Here is a 25,146-nt window from a genome sequence, read left to right on the forward strand (position 1 = left end):
GCGCAAAGGCAGGGACGGGAAGGACGTAGCCTGTGTTTTACCACCATTACTCATCTTCAAAGTCAATGGGCTCTGAAGAAGCACATCACATCAAGTCTGGGGTGAGTTACAGGCCATTCCTTCACTTTTCTGCCTTTCTGGCTAACACTAGCCAAGAAAGCATGTGAATTTGCAACACTGACAGTAAACTCATCCTGGATTATATGTATCAGTTAAAATCTTCTCTAACCACTTCAGTATATCTGTTAGCTAGTAAGGTGATCTACATATCCTTCTCACACTGTCTTAGCTTTTAGGCTGTTTTAGAAATACATCTTTCCTCATCCCATCATTCGATGGAATTCACTGTTCCTCGATGGATACAGAGGTGTAAGATCCTCATTCCTCTTACGTCCTTCCCCAGACTCGGAATGGCTAGCATCTCTTTATATTGCAAAAACCATCCCCATATCTTCTGCAATTGGGCATTAGGATATATTCGGATGTAATTCAAGAGCTTAGGCCATTCTGCTCCCTTTTGCTTCCTTAAACATTCTTAATACTTTTAATTCATTTGTGCATTTGTTCCTGACTCTCTAGTTTCTTTTACACCCTCCTATAGAAGCGGTCATTAAACTGCATCATTGTTATTTCAAAACCCTGTAATTTTGCAATCTACTAGGTTTGTCAAAAGAGCCATACTCAAATATAGCACAGACTAAAACATCTTAGATCTTAGAAGGATGGCCACCGTTACGGCATTTATACCAACTATTGTAGGTCTAATAAGATAAATGTCTGCTGGTAAGGTGAAAGCCAGTGTTATGTGATACATAAACATATGCCTCTTCGTTTTAAGTAACATCTTGCAAGATTAAGTGGTCTGATTTCATACCAGCTGCTTCCACTGGTATCTTCTCTCACCTGCAGATGGGGCCAGGAAGGATCTTGGCTGCATTTCAGCCAGATGGTGACTTCCCTTTGCAAAAACAAATGTTCACTGGTGTGCCATGTTCAGCTGCCAGTTCTGCCCTCACCATAACAGTTTGTTTAGCAGAAATAACCATTTCTAATCCATGATAGGGTATGCAGATAACCTAACAGGCTTTTAGAAAGAGAAGACTGAGGAAATGTTAGGCAAGACTGATCATTCTGACTAGTGGGCTGAAACAGTTGGTATTTATTAAAGGAAATGCATTAAAGGAAAAGTCAGAATCTGATTATGTTAAAACAAAAGCAGCAGAAATAATAAATAGATAGGGTAAAATGCTTCGTGAGAGACTGAGTGTGATGGATTACATTTGAGCACACATTTGACAACCTGATGGAACTTTTTAGTAAACTCTGGGGTGAAATATTCTTCCTGGAATTATGAGATACAATTCAACAGACAATAATAGCATGATGGTAGAATATAAAAGGGGATATGAAGAAAAGACCTGGAAGTATGCAGCACTGAGGAAAATATTTAAGCAAGACAGGCATAGTTGTGATAGGAAAAGATCTTGAAAAGGGAAGTGGGAAGACTAGGTGGGCCTGAGAACAGGTATTTGGTAACTCAGGGGTGTTACTAGAACTAAAGAAATGTTAGACTGAAGCTTGTGACCTCTCATTCCTTCTGCTTGTGTTAAAATAATAAAATCCAGTCAATGTACAGATGTACAGTTATGCCCTAGTCATTTTTAGGCACCTCCAAAATCAGAAACAACATCTCTCAATACTATCAAAAAGAATTTTTTGAGGTTTCATATTTTTCACCTTTCTCTCCCCACAATGTTGGTACAGGAACGGCATCATGCATTCTTTAAATGCAGTATTAATTTCTGTGCAATTCAACATGAACGTTGCATGCACGTATGAGTGTCTGATCAACCTTTGATTGATTATATTACTGAGTTTCTTTCTGAAATGCAGAAAGGCTGGGGAAAAAAAAAAAAAAAAAGACAGCACTGCCTGCTAGTACTTCACAAGCCAGTCAGCGGAGCTGGGACGTGTGAGAAGGCAGCTGCTGACTGATACGCAAGTGACTGCAAGGAAGGTGTGCTGGGGAGTGTCAGCAAGACCAGAGGGAAGCTGAGTGATGAAATGCAGAAACAAAAGGAAAGGTGATAGCTGACTGCTGTATAAGCCTAACAGAGAGCTTTATGTTGGGATGGAAATGACATGGAAGAAAGTGCAGAGAATGTCTTTTTTTTTTTGTCCTGCTCATGCAGCATACTAACAGTAGAAGATATTTCAAAATAGGTTAGATGTTCAGCAGCCTGACCTTGAGGGACATAAAGAAGGTCCCTTAAAACAAAGATGCCTGGAAAACCATCTATTCTTAGTGTAAGAGTTTGTGAAAAAGAAAATTCCCTGTTTCATAAATGCCACGATGATGCAGGGAGGGTGAGATGTGATCAAAATGAGTGTGATGGGAAGGGGACCTGTTTCATGCAGTTACATCCAAGGAGTGTATTGTCACTTCTTTCAGATTAAATTAACCTCAACCTAAGCTACGAAAAACAATATAATGACAGCTAAACACATGACCAGTATACACTATGATCAGGCTCAGCTTGTTTTCAGAGAAATATATGAAAAATGCTGGAAAAGAATCAGACTTTCTAAACACTGATTTCAAGAAAATCATACACTAATCACCTCTTATATCTGCAATAGGACAGTGCAGTTGTCTGTGAGAAGGGAAAGAAAAAAAGAAAAGAATTACTAGTCAGGGATTATAAAGGGACCCACCAGACTATGTAGTCACACCTTTTACAAAATGCAGACCAAAATCTTCCCCAATAACTTTTATGTCAGGCCTAGCTTCCACAAACTTGTTTAAAAAGAAGTTACGCACTCTCCTTAGAACAGGTGCTCCATAACTATAGAAAGCTTGGTCACATTAGTGACTGGGTATTTTGCAGACCCAGGATGAAAATCTGTATTGCATCCAAAAGGAGCTCTTCAGACTAATTTTTTCTTGAATTTGTTTAACAACTAGGACATCCCTACTACAGGTTTAAACTTGGTTCTTACTCTCCTTATCAAAACTGGAGAACATACAGCCTGAATGCTTGACTCTTAGCTGAAATATAAAGAGAACGATGGACTAGGCTAAATTTGCTGTCCTTTATTACTGCATCACCCTTACTGTCATCTAGGTCATGTTCGTGTTTGGATCTTGGATTTATATTTTCTCTAATATATGTGAGAGAAGAATAAGAAGTCCACATTATAAATTCAACATTCTAGCTTTTGAATATAAGAATATTCTCCTTCATCTTAGGTAATATTTTATCTTTATCCTTTTGGACTTGTCTTTAGCATACAGCTTTTCAGGAAGAATATCAAATGCAATTTCTCTCTCCCTGCCTTTTGCATACTGTACCCTATCAGTTTCAAGCTATGTCTAAGCTGTTTTGTTTGTATCATTTACTTTTCATTTCAGATATGAGCATGGGTTGGGACCATACACTGTTCTGTGAGAAATTTGTGTTCAGTTTCAGCCAAAGTTGCATAGATATGCAGACTTAGGATATAGCTTTGCCACTAGCTTAAGATTGTGGGTCAGTGGAAAGATGCTCTATGATTTTAGTAAGCCTTTGAACCAGACCTTACATGATATGAAAAAAAAAAAAAAAGCTGAGATGTTCTTGCATAACTGTTGGTGGACGGTTTCTGAAGATATTGCAAGTTTACCACTAAAAATCACAACCTTTTGAAGACATAATAAGAAATCCACTTTTGTGTATTCAAGAACCTCCACTGAAGAACTATTGAAACATTTACATTCAGTAATTCATTAAACATACTGAAAGAAAAGGTAATAAATTAAAGTTTTGTTTATATGACTCAGAAGTCCAGTTCCAAAACCCTACATAAACTGGTACCTTGAGCATCCATTGTGTCTTTTAGAGCTGTTTAAAAGTGTTCAGTAAGTCACTATATAAAAATCTTGTTTTATTCTTTACATAAGAATCTAAAGTATTGAGAATGATGTAATACACTTAATAGTGTCAATATAAAATGATGATATTGAATATTTACTAAATGTTTGATCCTCATTATGCAGACTTTGCAATTTTTTTAACATTTCTAATAATTTCAGACTATATGTGTTCTTTATTATATAGTCATAGTCTATTCTTTATTATATAGAAAAACAGAGAGAAAATGGAAGGATTTCCTATGAAATGTTGAGACTGTCTGGAGAAATCAGCCCTACTACGAAGATGCCCTTCATGCAGTATGATCAAAATTAAATTTTTGATTGTCTCTATTTTACCTTAAATTTCCGTATGATTAGGTGCTTTTTTGGAGGGGCTTCAGCTTCTAAGGGCTATGAATTATTTGACACATGAAAACTACTTTATGTTACAAACATCTTGGGGACTATGAAGTCCATCCATCCAAAGAGACCAAAGAAGCAATTAATTTCCAGAAATTAGGTCCACTAAAACATAATTCTTACACAAATATTTTTTTTAGAGGAGAGATTAAAAAGCTAGAAGAGTTTTTGAGTTAGAAGACATGAGACCAACTAAATAAATCAGTCTGTTTTGCTCCCTATGGTTTAGCTTTTGTTCCTAGATCTCCTCCTTGTGTTTAGTAAAAACTGTTCATGAATCAGTCATTACAATCCCAAGTGTATGAAATATTTTTTCTTTTTGAGGAATGTGACATTCTTTGCAAAGTAGGAACAAATGGTGCAGATTCATCTGCATAATAAGGACTGGCAATCTGAAGAGCGTCTGAGAATGCTTCAAATGCCAGTGCATTTTAGAAATATATTTTTGGTGCAATCTGAAGCATGCTCACCCTGTGTTTCGCTGTGCAGTATTGGTAGTACGATGGCAACACGATGTGGTCTAGGTTAATGCTATACTTGGAATTTTTTTGGTTTGTTTTCCGCATTCCCTTGCTTCCTTCCTCACTGAAGCTATTTCCTTCCAAACAGTGTTTAAATTGGTATAGACTAGCCAGAGCATAGTCTGGGCTGGTTATCAGCAGGCCTCACAACTGGAACGAGTGTCTCTAGATTTCCTTATCCACCTCCCCAGCAGTTACTGTCATCAAAGCAACTGATCCTAGGACACAGATGAATAGCTGCTCTTAGAATAGAAATTTGCAGCAAGGTCAATGGTGTTCAAAACAATCTGACCAACAGCAGGAAATTCCCTCCAAGATTGCTAAATCTTGTTTATAAGAGATGTCTTTCTGCAGGATATACCCTACCCAACGCTGTGCTGGGAACGTCACATGACATAGCACATTTTCATGGGTAGTCTCAGAAAGCAGATAGGATAAAGTCCTGGCAAAATTCCCACTTTCTTCAGTGCAACAGGGTTTGAAATGAAGTGTTTCATTAGAGAAAGGGTAGAAGTTTTTGGCATCTAAAATCAGTGTTGTCAGGCGGTATCTAGGCTGGCACATGCGCAGAAGTAGAAGATGGCATATGGAAGTTCCCTTGCTGAGAATGGGTAGTAGCTAAATCACACTGATATAAAATGTATCCTGAGCTAAACTATCATGCAATAATATTTCCCAGAGAAGGCTGAGTGAGGACTGGGACACTGGAACAGCCACAGCCCACTCCCAAATACTCTCATGAGGAATGGCAACAGGGTGGCTAATCACTCATCCTTTGGTAGAAAAAAATAAAATCACTTTTTAACGACATATAGGACAAACAAACTTGGTGAATGCTTCTGTCAAAGACCTTCAAGAAACAGTTAAGTTTCAGAAAATCATTATTTGGTCATCCCTATTTTACATATAAAAAGAAAGGTGTAAACTGACCAATGATTTGGCAGTTACATATATCCACTCTGTTGTAGATACTGGCAATAATTTTCTCAATTAGGAAAAGTAACTGTGGTTAAAGAGACAGTGAAGAAAGCCCTTTTTTTTATACATTCAGTACATACAATCATACTTTGTCTCTCAAACCCAATCAATAGTTCCGAGTTCCCACAGCTCAGCAAGTCCCCTAAAGCTTCTCAAAAGCTGTTGAAATGCCTAGCTGAAAGCATTGACATACGTGCTTTCTATATAACTATCAACATACACTTTAGCAAGTTGTGAGTGCTTGTCACAATTTTCTTATTGCCTGAACTTTCAAAGTTCTGGCTTTTCACATCCATTTAATGCAAGTATTAAGACACTGGACATCAGTGTGACAGAGTGGAGAGTAAGCGCCTTAATATCTGCAAGTGTATTAAATGAAATGTAAAACACCCCTTCTTTTCCGTAACTACCACGTATCCTTAATACTTTATGTCCTTGGCAAGAGCCTGCAGAGGTTGATCTTAAGGGACAGATACTTTGAGCTTTACCAGACCAAGGAGAGAGAGGACCACAGGTAATACACTGGAAAACTGACACTTTTTCACGATGCCTTCTCAAAACATTCACAGAATCACCAAATTTATAAGTACATGACTTAGGATCCCCCTCAGATTCTGTTCTTGTTTTTCCAGTTCTCTTAAGATCAGAAGAAAAAAGGAAATCTCTAAGACAGAAGTGCCCAAGCTGTGGCCTAAGTACCACTACTGGAGCGCAGGCTACTTTATAGCGACACCCCAATGCTACCCCAAAAAGCTGCATTCCTCTTTTTGCACATGTGGCTCAGCACTGTGGACCTAGGAACTTTACCAAAGTCATCTCAATGGCATTGGCATTCGGGAAGTCTTACTCTACCGTGAACATGGAGACCTCTTTTTATTTGGAATAACAAGAGACATAAGGTAATATTTATGCAGATGGCATCTAACAAGGGTGTCATGAGTTGCCAAAGGTCATCCAGACTTAATATTTTCTTTCTCATGTATGATTACGTTGCTATCCAAGACAGACTACTAATCTGTCATGGGGATTAGTAGCCTAAATTGGGTGAAAACCAATGACATCACAAGCCTCACAACAATGATATCTTGCTATTTGTTAGTCTGCTCTAAGAACAAAAAATCCATTAGCACCACAGTTTAAATTTAAATAAGAATGATCAGTTCTGAAAAGAAAAAGTAGATTAAAGAAATATTATGGATTTAAAGTAATACTCATGATGTAGCTGAAAAGAAATGGCTCATATTTTTTCGGTGATACAGATTGTTAAATGTGTACTTTCAACACATAGATGACCAGTTTACTTCCTCTTATACTTTCAGGTTCTGGCTTAATTTTGCTGACAAATTTAAATGCACTGTTTGTGAGCAGTGTACGTGTGTAGGGTATGCTCAAATTTATTTGTAGGATAAGCTTTGTGCTTGCAAGACACTACCCTAAATTCTATATTCAGATTCACACAGCCCAGACCCTTCTGGACGCATTAAGAGACAAGCATGTAAAATGGAGTGCAGTTAGAATCAGTACTTGCAAAATTTAAGTTTACATGCTTGTTACCTTCAATATTTGTTTCATACTGTGAAGAATAAATCTTGTAGGAGCTACAGTTTTCCATTAGGATGGTCTTTGGCTGTCATTTCCATTTTTGGGAGGAAAATTCAGCTTTATATATACACATTCTCTCTGCTATCTAAAGTTAGTATAATCAAACAACTGTATAGTTTTCTCTTTTAAACAAATAACAAGTGAATGTGTGAACAAAGGAAAGCTAAACAAACAAATAAACATTCTTCATGCATCCATTTTCCTTGAACATTTTTATAAGTGTTTATACTATTTCTAGTTTGTACTTAGAGCATATGATATGTAACATTTACTATTGGTCTAAAGCCCTGGTTAACTTGTTTTGTTGACTTTGTAGGTGAATTGGATGACCTAACCTTCATAAATAAGAATGAATAAGGATATCACTCAAACAAGGATAGGGTGGAGAGCACTTCGGGGAGTGATATGGACAAGAGGAAACAAGGAGACCTATTTAAAGTCACTGCTTGTCCTCTTTAGCTGAAGAATTATGTTAGGTTACAAATAGAAACACTAGAATTATAATTATCTGTTTTCCTTCCTGAGTAGAGAGAAGGGTTTCTTGACGTTTTACATGAGAGATTTATTTTTCTCAAATTGTTCAGATTTCTCCTGCATTCTCACAAGTAAATAGGAGCCTTTTTTTTTTTTTTTTTTTTTTTTTTTGTGAATGCTGCAATCATTCAGAAATAAATACACTGCAAAGCTTGATCATGAAGCCCTGGCGCGGCCTTGACTCAGGGATTTGCAGTATTTCATCATCCTGTAAGTACTGTTTCACCTATCTGCCAAAGCAGAGGAAGGAATCAACTGGACTCAAATGGGCGTTGGGTCATAACAACATCAGGCACTGAGCACTGTCTTTAATCACACATGTGCAGTACTATGCAAAAATATGTGGCATTTTTCATTTTATTTGATCAACTTCCTCAGTTCTGCATGCCAGATGGAAGGAGAGGGAACAATTTAAAGGACTCCTGTTATTGTCCTCTCAGACAAAATTTTGCTAAAGTGCATTACTGGTTTAGCCAACCTCTCATTTTTTGTCACTGTTCATTACAATGACTGCTCATCACAATCAGACTAGTGTCTTACAGTTTTGATGGGCTGCTCAGTCAAATGTATATGGCCAATACGAGATTTGTCCACAGCGTAGCTTCTAGTACATTTTCTAATTACCAATCTACTACTGTGTGGCAGTCTGTGGTTATGGAATAGGGGTGATATTCCATAAGAATGATCTGCTGTAAAATCTTTTGTGGGAAAATAGACAAAAAAGAGTAAGAATGGTGTTGGGTAGGCAGTGTTTTAAATTGATAGTGTACAGTTTTTCCTATTTGATAAAGACTAAAAAAAAAAAAAGTATTTCTTAGAGATTACTGTTAAAGACTACTACATTTTGAAAACATTTCAGTATTTAATCTGGTTCTCTTGGATTCCCCCCCCCCAAAAAAAAAAAAAAGGAAATCAATGAGATTTTTGCCAAGTAGTACTTGGATTTCAAATTTGGTCCCAGACAAATAAGATCTTATGATTATGTATTTTATTTAGGTTTTCTTAAACTACACAAAGATTACACAATTCTTTATGATTTCTGTCTCTTTTTCAAAAGTGAGAGCACACATAGTATTATAATAGCAGATCCAGTCCTGGGCTTGTTTGCAGCTGCATGTTGTTGCAAAAAATACCAGCTTTTGGTGTTACTTTGACGGCAAGTTAACTCTGGCACCGAGCTGTCTAATCTTTTTATTTACATCTAGTATAGCCAGATGAGGAGCATCCCATCTCTCAACACCCTAGTTAAACTTAGACACAGCTTCTAACAATCAGACCAATAACTTCAAGTTAAAACGCTTAAATATTTTTAGAAAAAGATGGGTTGAAAACTGAAGTCAGCATATATTAGAGAAACAGTAATAGCAGAAAGCTTTGTTGTTGTGAACCAGCAAGCTTAACCACACATTCGATATAATGAAAACAGATGTGCAGACACTACTGAAGGAAGTGGGGCACCTTTGATCTGCTCGCTTCTGCTGCTCACTCACAAAGGACAGTTGCTTCCATTAATGAGGCTTTTCTAGTTTATTAGGTTCACTGATTTCATGTGCCCAGAGCAGGAGGGAAATTGCACTACTCTCGAAGAAACCACTTTGATATCTTGTAAATAACAGAGCTATAAAGCACTCATGTCACTTATGGCCATAAGTGGGATATCTTTGTAAACAGTTGGTCTGACTGCTTGATGATATTTCAAGAGTGTGAATGGCGAGAAGGACAGAGGTAATGCATCGTTAGATGAGCTGATATTTGCTTATCTGTAAGGAATTAACTCAGGTGAGAGAAGAAATAAATCCTTCTTCAGGATGAGTCAGAATTCTCCAGAATCATTTTTGCAGAAAACTAAAGTCTACTAAAGTGAATGTAATGTCTGGCATACTTAGAAATACTTAAGCAAATCAGAACAGATGGCTAAATAAACTAGTGATGTCTTATTTGCATAAGTCAGGGGGATCCTATTTACTCCTGTTACACTTATCAGTATAGTATATTGCATGTATTTAGCCCACCTAGTTATACGATTTAACAAGACCTGTACTGACCACACACAGAGTCTCACATTCATGACAGACCTGACGTGCATACAAAATACTTTCTGAAGACAGAGTGCCTAAATCCTGCTAATTTTAAAGTTCAGAATTTTAAAGAGGTTTGCAGAGCTTTAAAGGTCATTCTCTCAGGAGCTCTATTTACTGTAGAAGCTGTTAAGAATCTGTGAACTGTCATGCCAAAGACAGGTAAAATAAGATTCTTCCACGTTGCTGTTTGTCTACTTTACTAGCGGTTGCTGAAATAATGGATTATTTAGATTCTCGGTTTTATTGCTATTTCACAAGGCTTTACAGAAAGTAATAAGTTAAACAGTGCACTCCTTCTCCAGTGAATGTGTATGCTGCATCATTTTTCTTCAAGTGCCTTGTGTTCTTGTGCATGCCATTTTGAGCTTCTCTCTTTAATTTCCCTTTTCACCCTTAATTTACAAACCTGTCTGCTAAATACACGTCTCAGCACAGTTTATTCTTTTCTTTTTCTACCTATAGTGACATTTCAATTTACTACAATTTATTTAACACTACGGTAATATTTACAACATGCCTCCAGTTCAAATTAAGCTACAAGTGGGAAAGGAGTTATATAACTCAGAAAACAGATCCTGGTTCTCCTGGAAGTTTATTGTCTTGCCACATAACAGAATTACATTTTGACTGTAAAGCTTGATTTTGAGCCCTGCTCTATTTTTTTTATATGCAAGGCTATTTCCCACCTTTAATTTCTCACACCCAGTGGAGTGTGAGTGCGCTCACTTGCGTCCGAGACATTCAGTGGTAAACTCATCTGCTCATGCTGAGTTCACGGGGAAAAAACAGAAACCTCACCTTCACACTCGCCTTCTTGCACGCCAAGAGATCAGTTTCATTTGCCTGGCCCCACAGGGAGAGGAGTAAGGTAAGGCTGAAACACGCTCGCTGACAGCTGAGCGCATCCATGACCAGCTGCAGAGGTTCAGCAGTTATATTCTCTTCTTAAAAGGAGCCACCCTGCCCAAAATGCTAGAGTTTCATTGCTATTTGTACCATCACGTTGAATTTAAAGGGACTTCAAAGGAGCAGAGTATTACCAAGGCACTGTTACAAGGGCTCGAGTGTGAGTGAGAATAACATCTGAAGCCTTTTACTATCACACACACAAATATATACATCACATCAAAAATGCTTCTGAATTAACTTGTGTAACTGCCAGTTACTAAAGGATAGCATTATAGATAAACATTAAGAAAATTTCCTCTACCCTCATCTGAGACAGTGAGCTCTCTGGAGAGGTGGCTGTACTCATATCCTGCGCACCTCCACTGGGAGCTTATTGAACCGCGGGAATTTTTATGGGATGACGTTACTGTGTATGCATGTTGCAGGGAAAGCATGAAGAAAGGAGATCCTGCTGTCCTACATGAACAGCATGGCGTTTGCAAGTAACACTTTTCTGGAAAGGGCAGTCTTATGTTAGCTTTAGAAGGTCAAAACTGCTGGATGTGCAGATTTTTCTTCTTTGCCTTTCCTTGGACAGCTGCATTTCAAAGTTGGAATTGTTATTTCTGTGCACAGATGTAGAGTACGGGAATGGCAGCAGAAATACACATGGAGCTTCAAACATGAAAGGACTTTCTATGTTGTTTCTGAAAAAGAGACAAGGAAAACTTGCTCAAGTATTGTGGGCCTTTTGTAGTGTTATTATCACTTTGCTAATGAATATTTGGTGCAACTCCATTAAAATTAATGACGCTCTCTTTGATGAAAAATCCAGTTCAGTCACAGTATGGCGTATAGCATGCTCCAGACAGAGTTTGTGAGAAAAGGAAGAAATATTTTGAGTAGGACTTCTCTGCAATATCCAATATGATATATTAAAACACGTGGTGTTCCCAACTTCAGTTAAACCATGACTTATACTAATAATTCCTTAATGCTGAGGAAAATTCAAATATGACTGAAACTGGTGTCTAGCAAAAAGGCTATTTTAAGCTCCCACTTGCTGGGTAGAAAACGCAGTCTGCTTTTCAAGAACTGGTATAAATTAGTTTCGGTCCCACTAGATTACTCCTTTTTTTTCATATTTTCCTCCTATATTTCTGAATAATATTTTGTTATATTTCTCATGCTTTCTAGCAAGCATTAATGGCAAAACAGGCAGGTGTGTATTCTAACCTTATCCATTTTGAGAATACAGGAAAATATAAATGGAAATTCTGGTGTACTCCTACATATAGCCAAACATCTGTGTTGCCCCTCATTTCCACTCAAGCCCTTTTAATTCAACAAATAACAGCAAAATAATAGAGAAGTATAAGACGTACAGAACTGTCGATCTAGTCATTTTAAATTTGAGACCTTTTTCATAATAAAAGTAATTTTATGTATTTTTAAGCACTAAGAAACTGTGTTGTCAAAATATGCTTGTGGTCATCTGCGGGGTTTTTTTTGCTATGCCTATTGTGGTACTGGAGTCGACATTTTAACTGTACTGTCTTTAAAATGCAGTCCTGTAGATATATAATACATAAAGATCATAGTTTTTAACATTTTTATACTCCTGTTTTTTAAAGATAAATTTTCCTGATGGTCTAAATTATGATCTCTTTCTTGCAAGATATTGTACAGTATGAAAAGATTTCTCCCATTCAGAGAAAAAATAATCAGTTTTGCTCATTGCTATGAGCCTTCTGTCCTCAAGCAAAACTTCATCGACAGCACCATCACTGTATGGAGAGACGTGTCTGTAAGAGGGTGCTCAGCACCTGTTCCAGGCATTGCACAAGTACACGTTTGTTGTCTATCCTTGTCTTGAACAATTTCATACCAAATATTGCAAACCGGCCCCTGGCTGAAAACTGAAATGATGGTAATGAAATGGCATGATGCACTGAAGACAAAGGAAGCACTGGAGTGAATGATCTTTAATGGGGGCAGAGAAGAGTTAAATCCCTGTGGAGATTTCCCCAGGTGGTGGATACTGAAACCTCATGTTTGAAATTACATCTTGCTGTGGTAGCTCCAAAGAAATGGAACCAGATGTGCTCATCATTACCCATCAGGCCACCATGGCAAGCTAATTTTGCCAAATAGCCCAAATATACACAAAGCTGTAATGACCTTTAATTCCTAACAGCTTCAGTAGATCTTATTAAAAGCAGTGGTGGGCTCAAGGATCAGAAACTACCGGTTTCAACTTTCAAATGGGCTGTCTGAGGACGCTAACCCCAGTGACATTACAATATAACATGTCTTATGAGCAAAAGCAGTATTATAAATACTACTAATTAAAATATGGAAGAAGAATATGGACTTGCGAGAGAAGTGGAACAAGTTTCTTGGTAATAATTTTTGCTTTTTGCGGTCTGAGAAAAAATAAAGAGAGGAGACTCGTTATTTCTTAAATACATAGATCGGATGGGATGATAGTGAGAACAATATAGGAATTCAGACAGTGGGATACTGGGAAAGGAATTAGGTTTTATGGTCACCCATAAATGCTGCAATGGCAGTTAAGTGGAAGGGTACAAGTTACAAGCTTCTCTATGGAGGCTTGCTGAATTATTTCCACTTCTCATGGTAGTTGGAAAGATTGAGAAATGTGGACTATCTTTTTATTGATCTTTGAAATCTCATCGAAATACCTATCTTCAACTTGTTCATATTCTGTTGGGCTACATTCTTTCCTTAGTGAGGTTATTGTTGCTTTCACATCAGCAAAATTCCGTGCTCCTAGGAAGACATAAGCTATTTAAATTCTCTGCAGTGAAAAAGTATTTCCATTTGAGATCATCTGACTTTATTGCTTCACGTCCAATAGCCTATTACAAGATACTTACAAAACTTCCCAAGCTACGTTCAAGTTAGCAATACCTACTATTCAATCAACAAATTGAGATGTTTCATTTCCTATCTGATCTTTTTTTTTTTTTTTTTCCACTGAGTGTCCATCCTTTCAACTGTCCTGCATATCTGTCCAGTAGAAGAAAAAAATCTCCAGAGGATTATACTATAGATATACACTGGTCAGCTTCAGTAAGGTTAAAATACCATGGAACATAACTGTGCAGATACTTCACTGCACTTCTACATTTCTAACAGGTACAGAAGGAGGTTTCTTTTGAAACGATACAAAACAAACATATGTAATATTTGCAGGCCAAAGCCTTAAAGCCTGTAGATGACAACATATGCCCATAAGAAATGGAACAGATTTTACCAAGTAATTTCAAAGAACAGACTCAAATTGAAAAGTGACTTCAAGTTCTCTTAAAAGCTGCCATGGCTGGGAAATAAGCCAAGGAGTCTGTGTTTCTATAATACTTGTGCTGATGCCAGTGATAAATATTTGTGCAGTCATTTTCCCTCCGCTTGAAGTATCGGAGAGCTTGCTTGAGCGTCCTAACAAACCACAGATAATTTTATCTTCCAATGAACAAAAGACTCAAAATCAAATCAAAGAAGCTATTTTAGAGTATGAAAATTCAGAAGATAGATATCTGAACTCTTTGAATTAAAATATATAGCTTTCTAAAATAATATGCAAGTTGCTGTGTGAGATTTTATGGCATTTATAATGTAGAAGGTCAGAGCTGTTGATCATAATAGTCTTTTTGGCCTTAGAAAAGGAACCACAGCTATCCCATATGATCTGAGATGCAAAAAGATGAACTCACAACCCACCAACAAAGAGCTCTCGGGGGACTCTGGACTGACCCCAAAATTAGATCTAAAGGTAAGGAAGAATCATTAGTAGACAACCTTAAAAATTCTGACTACAGGGTTATTTTTGCTTAAGAATGCTTATCTCATTCACTTCACCCTATTATACAGAAATCCAAAAGGCCAATCAACATAGCAAGAGTCATGCACATATGTATGTATGTATGCTCTGTATGTACTAATATATACTAGATTGGAAAAATCACATGGAAACATCATCTTCCTTTACTTCATTGATACAGCTGTAAAAATCCATCTAATTCTGGCTACAAGATCGAATGTCAGGATTTTATCAGTAGTGTAAGTCTCGTTAGGTTCTTGGTTTTCTAAAATATGTGGTCTGCAGAAGAACATGGTCAGCACTTTTGTATTAAAGAACTGGAATTGTGAATATGTCCATTCAGCAAATTCTTATAGCAGAAAAACAAACAAATTCATCAACATAAATGTCTGATCGTAATCCGGTTCCTCCTTGTTCTGCACAATGAGAGATTTTTAGGCAGCATCTTCTCATGTTAGGAACAAAAGTTTTTCTTCTTCAGATCTGTTACACGAGTCTCTGTCACTGCATCATTGGTTAAAAGCAGCAGGAGACAAAATTAGTGTTCAGCTTGATTTATGCAACTGTCCTCAAAATTTCTATCCAATGTTTCTTTGCCTTTTGAAACCTACCAAAATTTTGTTTTAATCTGAACTCTCTTCCAGCAAGATCACTCAAAAATTTTGGGGTTATTTTTTGTGTTGTTGGTTCCCCTCCACCCCCCGAAATTACTGATTACTCTTTAACAACCTAATTGAGAGTAAAGCAAACCTCTCTTTACCAGGCTGCTCAGGAAAATTGTTTTCATTTGCATTGAAAATCTTTATGCTTCCTCATCACTTTAGTACATGGTTGTGTACGGCAGTGCTCCCTGAAGTTCATCTCTGTGTAGAGTTCAACAAAACCCAGAAATGTTTGCTGAACTACCGATCAGCAGAAAAATCATGGCAGATGAATCTCACATGCTTGAAGCTTTAATTTGCCATCTTTAAATGAAAGTGTTCAGGATGAACAGAAGTAGGCATGGCAAGAGCTAGTATGTCAAGGCAAACACAACACACCAGGAAGCTGCCTACCTGTCTGAGGGCAAAATAGAGATGTTTGACAAGTGACAGATATGGAGAGAAAACAAAAGATTGAGGCCAGGCTTCTTTTGCACCAGCCTTCTGGGAACACTTCACAGCCACATCTCCGTCCCCTCAACTCTGAACACTGACTGCAAAGATGTGCAAATGACATTGCAAAGCACAAGTGCAGATAAGAAGACATGTTATATAAAAATCACGGCTGGAAGAAAACTGCTTACTGCCCAGCCTTTCAAAGTAAAACTTTATTTTATATATTTCAAGGACTTGGCTGCCTTGAAGGATATCAGATCAACCAAGTAAAAGCAAACAAGAGCCTCTCGTACATTTAACGTTATATAAAGTATACACCAGACAACACAATTTTCCATTTTCCTCAGTCTTATGGTTCAGAGCCAGTTTAATGCCTTGAGATATTCTGCTGTGACTGGCAGCAACAGGCAAAGGCACGTGCCAAACCCTTCTTGTCTGTGGCTCACCAGGGCAGGCCAGTTGTTACTTCAGCTCGGGTCGCAGACACTTTGCTACTGTAGGATGGGGCTGCCAAAATAGAGCTTCATCATCAAGTAGCAAAAGTAACATGGCAGAAACTCTGAAAGGATGCTGCGAAGTTTGAACGTGAGCTTCTCAGAATCCTGATAGAGACTGAAAGCCTTTTGGAGCATCAACAGAGAGAAAGAGACAATTAATCTAAAGCTGAACATAGTCTTGTGTTGGTTCTGTCTTACCTCTCTGCCAAATGAAGTTGTATTGGTTCACTACAGAGACCTGAAAAACTGAAAGCACAAGAGAAAAGCTGAATGCAGATTTTCCTTAGTCCCTATGCTTTTTCAGCAGTGGCTTTCTGTTGGGCAAGTTCCCTAGGAGAAACGCGCAAAACTCTCATCCGTATTTGCCAGAAACTGCAAAACATAAACCACTCTAATTTGTATTAGAGTATAATCCAAAAGCTACAGTCATGGATGGGCTCTATCCTATTATCACACAAGAGAACATGGGAAATTAAAGATGCAACTAAAGTCAAATCACACGAGAGATGGGGAGTGAAGAAGTAGGATGAAATCACAAAATCATACCTTGCAACCTCTATGCACATTTGGTCACAGCTTTTTGATACATTACATTGAAAATTCCTTCTCAGATCTTACTACCCACTTGTGCTACACTATTTTTTTCTGCTGTCCAAGTAACTGACTGGCTAGCTGCTATCCATTTCTTATTTCTTTCATTCTTTTGTTGTATGTTTGATTTGCCCTTTGGAAGTTAAATCTGCCTAAACATTCCTATTATTTCTACTAGATGCCTCTGTATAAGATCAACACAGATATGTGCACATCGAGCAACCTCAGACAAACATATCCATGCTCCAAAAATAAACTATACTGCTAACTGATCTTCTCACAGTCTGGAAATACTGATACCAGTGAGCAACCTCTAGGCCCCAGTACCCAGCACCCCAGTACTTCCTGCGCTGGGAGAATTTGGACCATTTTTTCTCTCCTCTATTCCTCTACAGAGCTCCAGCCCTCCTTGGGTCCCTGAAAGCTGGTAAATGTGGCACTGCAGGAAGAAGTTCAGACGACTGTTAAATTCTCTGCCTGTGCTGGTCTGAGTGACCACTGCATTTTTATGGAGTACGTAATAAATATATTCATATGGCTTCTGAATTTATCTCCTCCCTCTGAGCACTGATAGTGGTTGCTGTACAGATTATAATTTTTTTCAAAACAGGACTTTCTCAATCTCAGTTTCTTACACAGTATTAAGGATGCTGCAACGTTTAGTGAATAATAGTATCAATCAATCAATCCATGTGCTCTGATATTTCTCTCTCTTTCACCCCCCTCCCCAAATTTAACTGCATAGCTACATAAAATGCAAAATACAAGTTTAGTCAGTTTTTGAAAATCCACCTCAGCCTCTTAATGAGATGTGCATTGCAAGAGAAGCTGTTCTGCCAGCACTAATTCTATTTTCAGTGGGAAAAAGCTGAAGGAACTAGCCTTTGGAAATGGTTGAAATTCTTGTAAGTTGAATTCTATCATATAAAATTAGCAAACATATAAAACATTTATTGCTATTGCCACAGAGATACTATACAGCTGCTTGGATCTGGTTTGGGTTTTTTTTTTTGGGGTTTTTTTTTTTTTTTTGGTCCCCATACTCCGTTTATTGCCAACATCTTCCTTAAAAGAAGCATTCAGTTAGTTCCTAATGTGTAGCCTACAATATAACTAGGCTCCCTCCTGTGTCTGCTGCAATAGTGGCATTCCCTCAGAGTGATAAATAATCTCTGTATGGCAGTTAGGTTTAGGCATAATTGTAAATGCAAAGTTCAGGAGGTTGCCATTGATATTATCTTATGTCCTTATTTCCTGTTGTCTTCATAGCTTAACATGTTTACTCTTAAATTAGAACATAATTAGCAAATCATATAGCTCATTTTTACTGAAAATAGCAGCTCGGTGAAATGTTTCCTATCATCTGGGGCTGACCTTCCCACAGGCTCCACATCCTGGAACAGCACATTGTAATAAGAGAAATCAGTTACTTTGGATCTAGGCCAAACACTAATTTCATTTCTCTGGCTGCCCCCCTCCTTTCCAGCTCTTCTCCCCGCTCTGCCCAGTAACATTCACATATGCGAGTTGGAGTTAAGAAGTTGCAGTTGGTAAACAAAACAAAGACAAAACTGCTAAGAAGTTAATGAAAACATCAGTAAGTCATAGCATCTGGATCTCATCATCCACCTCTGACGTAAGGAAGATGTCCAGATGTTCGCAGAACTGTAGCAGTTGAAATATTTTGTGAGCAAGGCTCCTTCTAAGCAATCAGACGCAAAGCAGTTCAGCACTTTCAGCAGTTTTTAGGAATGTTTCAAATATATAATGGTCTTTCAGATGTGCAAAATATCTGCTTGGTGCCGAAAGAATATACAGCCCGGGGAGCTGGGTCTGGGAATCGGAAGCCCCCGCTTCTGGGAAGTGCATACGAACGTTCAAAGAGCAGGAGAAGATGAGGCCTCCTGGTTGTCTGTCATAAGGAGAGGCTTCTAGCAGAGACACAACGCTGCTCGTCTTGTAGCATCCAGCATTTAAGACTAGAGTTTAACAATTTCCACAATGATGAATTATGAAACTAGGCCCAGAGAGAGCAGACCATAATTTTCATCTTTCTCACTCATTTTTAATCCCCGTTTGACAATGTGTACCTCATACAAGCCTTGCATGCTGAAAAGTATAAATGATGAGGCTGGTTTCCTAACAGGTGGTTGCCAGGTGTATCGTTTTTTTCCTTCCCCTCACGTCCAAGCTGCCTGATGGAACGGCGATGTTTTTCACGTCTGGGAGCTCATTCTCCGCTTGCGGAGCGACATGACTGCTCAGTTCCTCTCAGACATGTTTTGCGGGCTGCTCTGGGTGTGCTCCCTCCCTCCTTGGCCCATGCTCATAAAGAATCAGTTTGGAGTCCCCAATAAAGCTGCAAAGTTATTTCTAAAAATTCCTAATTGCTGAAGTGTCCTGGGACTGAATTCCTCTTATATGCATCCCTAATATCCCAGGCACAGGACAGGACGTGGGGTTGGTGGCTGTTTGCTGTGGTCCTAGAACTGGCTACGACGACTGTGGAAAAACAGAATGCTGAAAAAAGGGTGTATTTCCATAATCCCCTCCAGCTGTTGTAACTTGAATGCATGAGGATTTTGTAGCAACCACTTTTATAATATGCTTAGCATACTGTGTACTTCTTATTGTAAACTTGGACAAAATAGTGCCATTGTTGTAGCCTGATTACAGAAATGATGGTGGAGCTCCATGAAATAAATGTTTTAAATTTCACTAATGGAGGAAAATGTGAAAGTCATAAATAAAACTTTCTGATTGTCCAGCCCACCAACACTGTAATTTAGTTTTGCCACATGAAAATATCCATTACAAATACCCAAGGTGACAGAGTATGCGCACTTTCTTTTCCCTATGAGTGCTCCAACCTCTATTGGGGTCAGACTTCAAATCAGGAGCACGAGGGTGTTGGAAACAAGACATTCCAGCAGCTGAAAATAAACAACGCTGGAATCATGCTACGAGCAGCTACAATCTTTCCGGCACTTCTCTACACTTTCATATGGATAGTGAGAACATGGAATAAGAACCTAACGATGCATTTAATTCCAAATGCCATTTTAATGATGATTTTGACCACTGGACTTTGCCTTAAATAAATTCCAGTCATTCCATGATAAAAACAACAGTGCTAAAAGAGGCATATAATACTCTATATATCTTATTGGAAATTTGAGGTGGCAACAATTTCAAAAAATAGACAAACATATGCTGCGTATGAAATGTATTATTTCTGATTATATTTGATATCTGAATTTGAAAGATGTGAAGAATTATAAATCACATCATTGAAATTGATATTTTCTCAAAAAAATGGTTATACTACAAGCTTGTTTAGCCATTCCATGGATGACAACAAGGCTCTTGAGCACTTTCAAAAGGAGGAAACTTAAACACGATAAAGGTATTTAACCATTCAGCAAAAAGAAATTATATTATGCACTGGATATGCTGTACCTGCTTTATTATACAAATAGTTTCTTTTGTTATCAGACAACTGTTTACTATTTTCCTGTTTCTTTTCCATAAATTACAGTCTATTTACAAGTACATATCAAATCAATACCTTGATCATTCTCTACCTCATGAAAAGTGGCTATTTTCAAGTTTTATATAACAGCCTGAATGAAGCATCAAATCTATGGGAGGTTGTCTCCAGATCAGGGCTTAGTCATTTCCTAAAAATGCTGTTATAGCCAAACAATGAGGTATCTGAAGCTATATATCAAGTGGTCTCAAGCTCCACAATGTATCAGTTTTCTAAAACCTTATTTCACCTACACACGCTGTAAATCTATTTCTCCAATCTCAGAACAAAGCAAACACTTAAAGCAGTAATTTATCTTCTGCGTAAGTATAAATTTAGGGATAGGTAAAATGTAATGCAAACCCCTTTACCTTAACCTGGGGCTTCAAAAATTTCCCAAGGATGAAAATTCCTTTCTTTACTTCCTTTACTTCCTCTGTGTGTGTGTGTATATATATATACACACACACACACACGCACACATATATACGCCTGGTCATATAAGCAATAGCTAGGAATTGTTAAAAAATGAGTAAATCCTATAGTCACAGATTTTGCAATCCATAAAAAGGCATGTTTTAAGGCATCAGAGTTGTGGGGAAAGTATAAGTTAAAACAGCAATTATAAACCCAATGGAAATATAGGGATGCTGACAGTGAAGAAGAAATTTTCCATCAGCAAAAGCAGAAAGTGTGTCTCAGATGCTCCCAGTGATCCTAGGCAAGTCATGCAAACATTGATAGGGCCAGTAGCAAGAAAAACTTAAATATGATATAATTCTAGCTAACCATCATAAATTAAAAAATAAAAGGTCTACTCAAAGGGGCCTGCATAGAAAGTCTTCATAAGTAGATTCAAAATGAACCCAGCCTTTATTAAACACATGAAAACCAAGTAAAAGCTGATGGATAGTCTTCTGAAAGGAATTTAAATAGAAAATAATTGTTTGATGGAATTACTTTTTCTGCAGTCCCAGAATTTTCTCTGTGGCTACATCTTTAGCAGTAACTTACAAGGACATACATAATCTTTCCAGATTATACAAACATTAGCAAAGCAGGAATAATGAGAAATGGTCTGTAACAGATCTTTGCAAATGAGTAATATTTCATTTCTTTTGCAATTAACAGAAAACAAAACCAAGAAAAACAAGGATGGCAAAAGCTCACTACATTTTTAGTGGGCCAAAAGGTATAAAATGAATTTAATTCTGGGTGAATGAAATATTGAGAGGTTTTACTGAACTTCAATTAAGAAAAAAATGACATAATTCAAAATGATATATGGTAAATAGGTAAACAAATGATAATATAATTTTAAATAGAAAAGAAATACCAAATAAGTAATGTTTTCCCCCGGACTTTCACTAAGCCACTGCAGCAAAACTGGCAATAATTCTCCAAACCTAGACTACCTACATATTCTTTTTTTTTTTTCTATAATACTAGATATTTCAGAAGACAATTTAGCTTTTTCATCATTAAAAAAAAAGAGGTATAGGAGTAATCAGTTGTACTCAGTGTCTGAATGTGTTTTCTAATAATACAGGTGAAAATGCAAAAGCCCGGATCTTTCAGTCGTGTCCCACGGTGGGCACTTAGTGCAATGCAGATGAATGCTACACTAGGTCATCTACAGTCTATCATGCAAATAATTCAGTCAACAGTGGAGGCACTAAGAGAAATGTGTCTGCAATGTTTTGAGGATATGTATGTTTCAGAGCTGTGAATGATGCTTGCAAGCTCTGGGGAAGCTCACTCTGCACTGCTGCCCTTCTTGTACATAAAATCCTGGTCTCTATTGGGGGGGTCTGTCCACTGAAGAAGCCAGAATGTGCTTCCCTTCCCAGCTGAAGATGGGGCCTGACATCAGTAAGGGGAATAAAGTGGGAATTCCCAAGGAAATGTTTCTATTTCTTGTGAATGTAGTTACAGGAAAATTTACAATTTTCATGTCGCCGATTTAGGGAATCTAGCAACTTGAGTCTCACTGCATCCTCTCATTCTTTGCTGTTCCTTCCATTGCCTCAACTTGTGTCCCGTCTCTACTGGGCATTTTTGATATCCTAGTCATTGAAATTGCCTCCACTGTGTTTAGTGATTTATTCAGTGATTCATTTTCCACATTTTCAGATCACCAGACATGACTATAAACATGCATCTAGATTTACTCTGCATAAACTGAGGAGGAAAGACGCTGAGTGGAAACCCATGAGCTGTGCTGCCATCAAAAGTGGTTTGACCATGATGTGGCTATGCCGAGCTGCAACTCCCTGCTCCTCAGGACAGGTATTGTATAAATATATGCCATATTTATACAATATACCATGTCTACACAATAATAATAACATATCATAATACGATATAATAATATGCCATATTTCTAGGAGCGTGCTTGGCCCCAGCTGGCTGAATCACAGGCCATTCTTTGACATGATGAAACAGAACACACGGTAATTGAGCTCTGGTGTTGGGGTTCAGAGGCAACATGAGGGTGCCGCTCTGCAGCACTCCATCGTGGCCAGGGTAGGACAGCACGCAGAGGTGATCTGAGACGACAGTCCGTATTCATTTGCATCCCTTTACTGCACCCACTCAAAATCAAAGCGGCTTCAGCTACAATCTTTTAGTTCCATGCAATTTTAATAGCATTTTAAATACTTTTGATACTTTTTGTCCAAGACTAATGCTACCTTTCTTTTGTGTCATTAAGACTACATGATCTAATGGCAAAGACATTTTCCATGATATTTTCCCAGGCTATTTATAGGAGGTAGACAGTACTGCCTGTTCGATGGTTATATCAGATTATATTGCATGATTTGCTATTTCTGTGTGCAGGCTAGCAGGTTGTTTTTAAAGGCAAAACATTTTTTGGATTACTTTTTCTTGAACATGCCATAAAGAATGCATATTTCACATTTTCTTCTTTCTTTTGCAAATATCGTGTGCTTTTTTAAAGGTGTGTCCTGATAACACAAATTGCTGATCTAAGTAGATTTCTTATTTCAGTGTCATGACCCTTCTTTACCATTTTTAGGCAGTCAGCAGTTTAAACTGCTGATATTCCGGAGAACAAACAGAACAGCAACACAACTTGTTGCTGTTTTGTTTCTCTTCCTGAATCTCTTGTTATTCATGAGTTATTTTCAGGAATACACCCTGGTATCTCTACTTCACATTGCACTGCTTATTGGTGGTTTAGCCTGACAATTTTCTGTCTTTCTGACTGACAGCAGCCCAAATATACTAGCGGGCTGACAAGCCTACATCACCAGCACAGCCTGGAAAATGGAACTGTCACTGCTTTTAAGGGTCCTCTAACATCTAAGCCTTGTATTGATAAAAACTGTGATGGCTCATAACTATCTGCCAAGTAGAATAAAAACATGCCGACCCTTATCAGCACAGCTAAAGAGGCTAAAGGGTTCACGTTCACTCCTCGTTTCTAGGAATGTGACAGAGTCTCAAGAAATATAATTAGCAGTTGTCTATCCCCCAAATATTTGACAATCATATGCAAGGTTAAATATACACGTTTATCAGGGCCTTTTCGTATTCTGATAAAACCTGCATATTTTCATATGTAGGTCACATACAGAAGGTATAAATTACATGCCATTATATGCTTTCCTATGTGAACTGATGAGAGGAAAAAGAATTTATAGAAGACAGTTGGTAATAGTTGTCTTGCGTGGATGCAGGCCAGAGGTACTTGGAGTCTGTTGATGCAAATGCCATTCTGAGCTTAACTATAAATTAAAAACCTTACTTCAAAGCATTCATGTAAACATCTCTAGCAGGTGGAATGGAAATGAATGCCAGGGTAAACAAGTGTCCAGCTGACCAGGCAACACACAGATTAAACAAAGGCTGACTTGGCCCCACCAGCTTCCCTTTTTTAGATTTGTGTAAGTAACATCCATGCCTTTTTACTCAGAATTTCTTTCCTCTTGGTGCTCCTTCCAGTGGAGTTTCAGCAACGTCCCAACATCAGGATGCACATTGTGACTGCTGCTCCATGCCCTGTGGTCTTTAAGCTACCAAAAAAGTCCAGTTTTCTAACACACTTTTGAGAAATGAAATGGACAACCTGCTCAGTTCAATTTGCCGTGGAAAAGAGGTGAATGTCCGGCACTTTCACAACACTGCCCTGTTTGTGACTAACTGCTGAGCACTAAAGTAGATGTCATGTCCCCATCTCTTGTGACCACGAGGTTTTACTGTAAAACAGTGGTAAAGCTGAGGTGCTCCGCCCAAGAAACTCACTGTCCTTTGCCATCTGTGGGAACAGGCACAGAATTTATCCGGCCACTAACACAGTGGACAGAACAAGATTTTTATGAGTTGCTCTAATTTAAAGCAGGTTTTTGTCCCTGTGTTTCTTTATAGGCCATGGTCATTCACTGCCAGATTACCTGATGTAATCAGTTTTGGAATCGGCGCGCCATCACAAATATCGGTTATGCACTTAGCTGCTCTTATTTCTCCAAAACATAAGTGCAAGAGAATGATGTAAAAGTTCAATTTACATTAGTGAGCCATACAGTCTACTTCTTGGTCATCTCATCCTTGATCTTATCATTATTCGCATTTCTCCTCCCTCCTTCCCTCCCTCCGGGATAAACTGCCCCCACTGTAAGTATACAAACAAACCAAAGTGATCCCTCTG

At 38.0% G+C, this 25,146-nt stretch overlaps 1 protein-coding gene across 4 annotated transcripts in view; it reads right to left on the reverse strand.

The window, feature by feature from the left end:
• DLC1 (DLC1 Rho GTPase activating protein) overlaps nt 1-25,146 on the reverse strand; it is a 236,988-nt gene that overhangs the window by 77,083 nt on the left and 134,759 nt on the right. The window lies entirely within an intron of this gene.

The sequence above is a fragment of the Grus americana genome, chromosome 4 (assembly GCF_028858705.1).
Source record: "Grus americana isolate bGruAme1 chromosome 4, bGruAme1.mat, whole genome shotgun sequence".
In the NCBI taxonomy this organism is placed as follows: Eukaryota; Metazoa; Chordata; class Aves; order Gruiformes; family Gruidae; genus Grus; species Grus americana.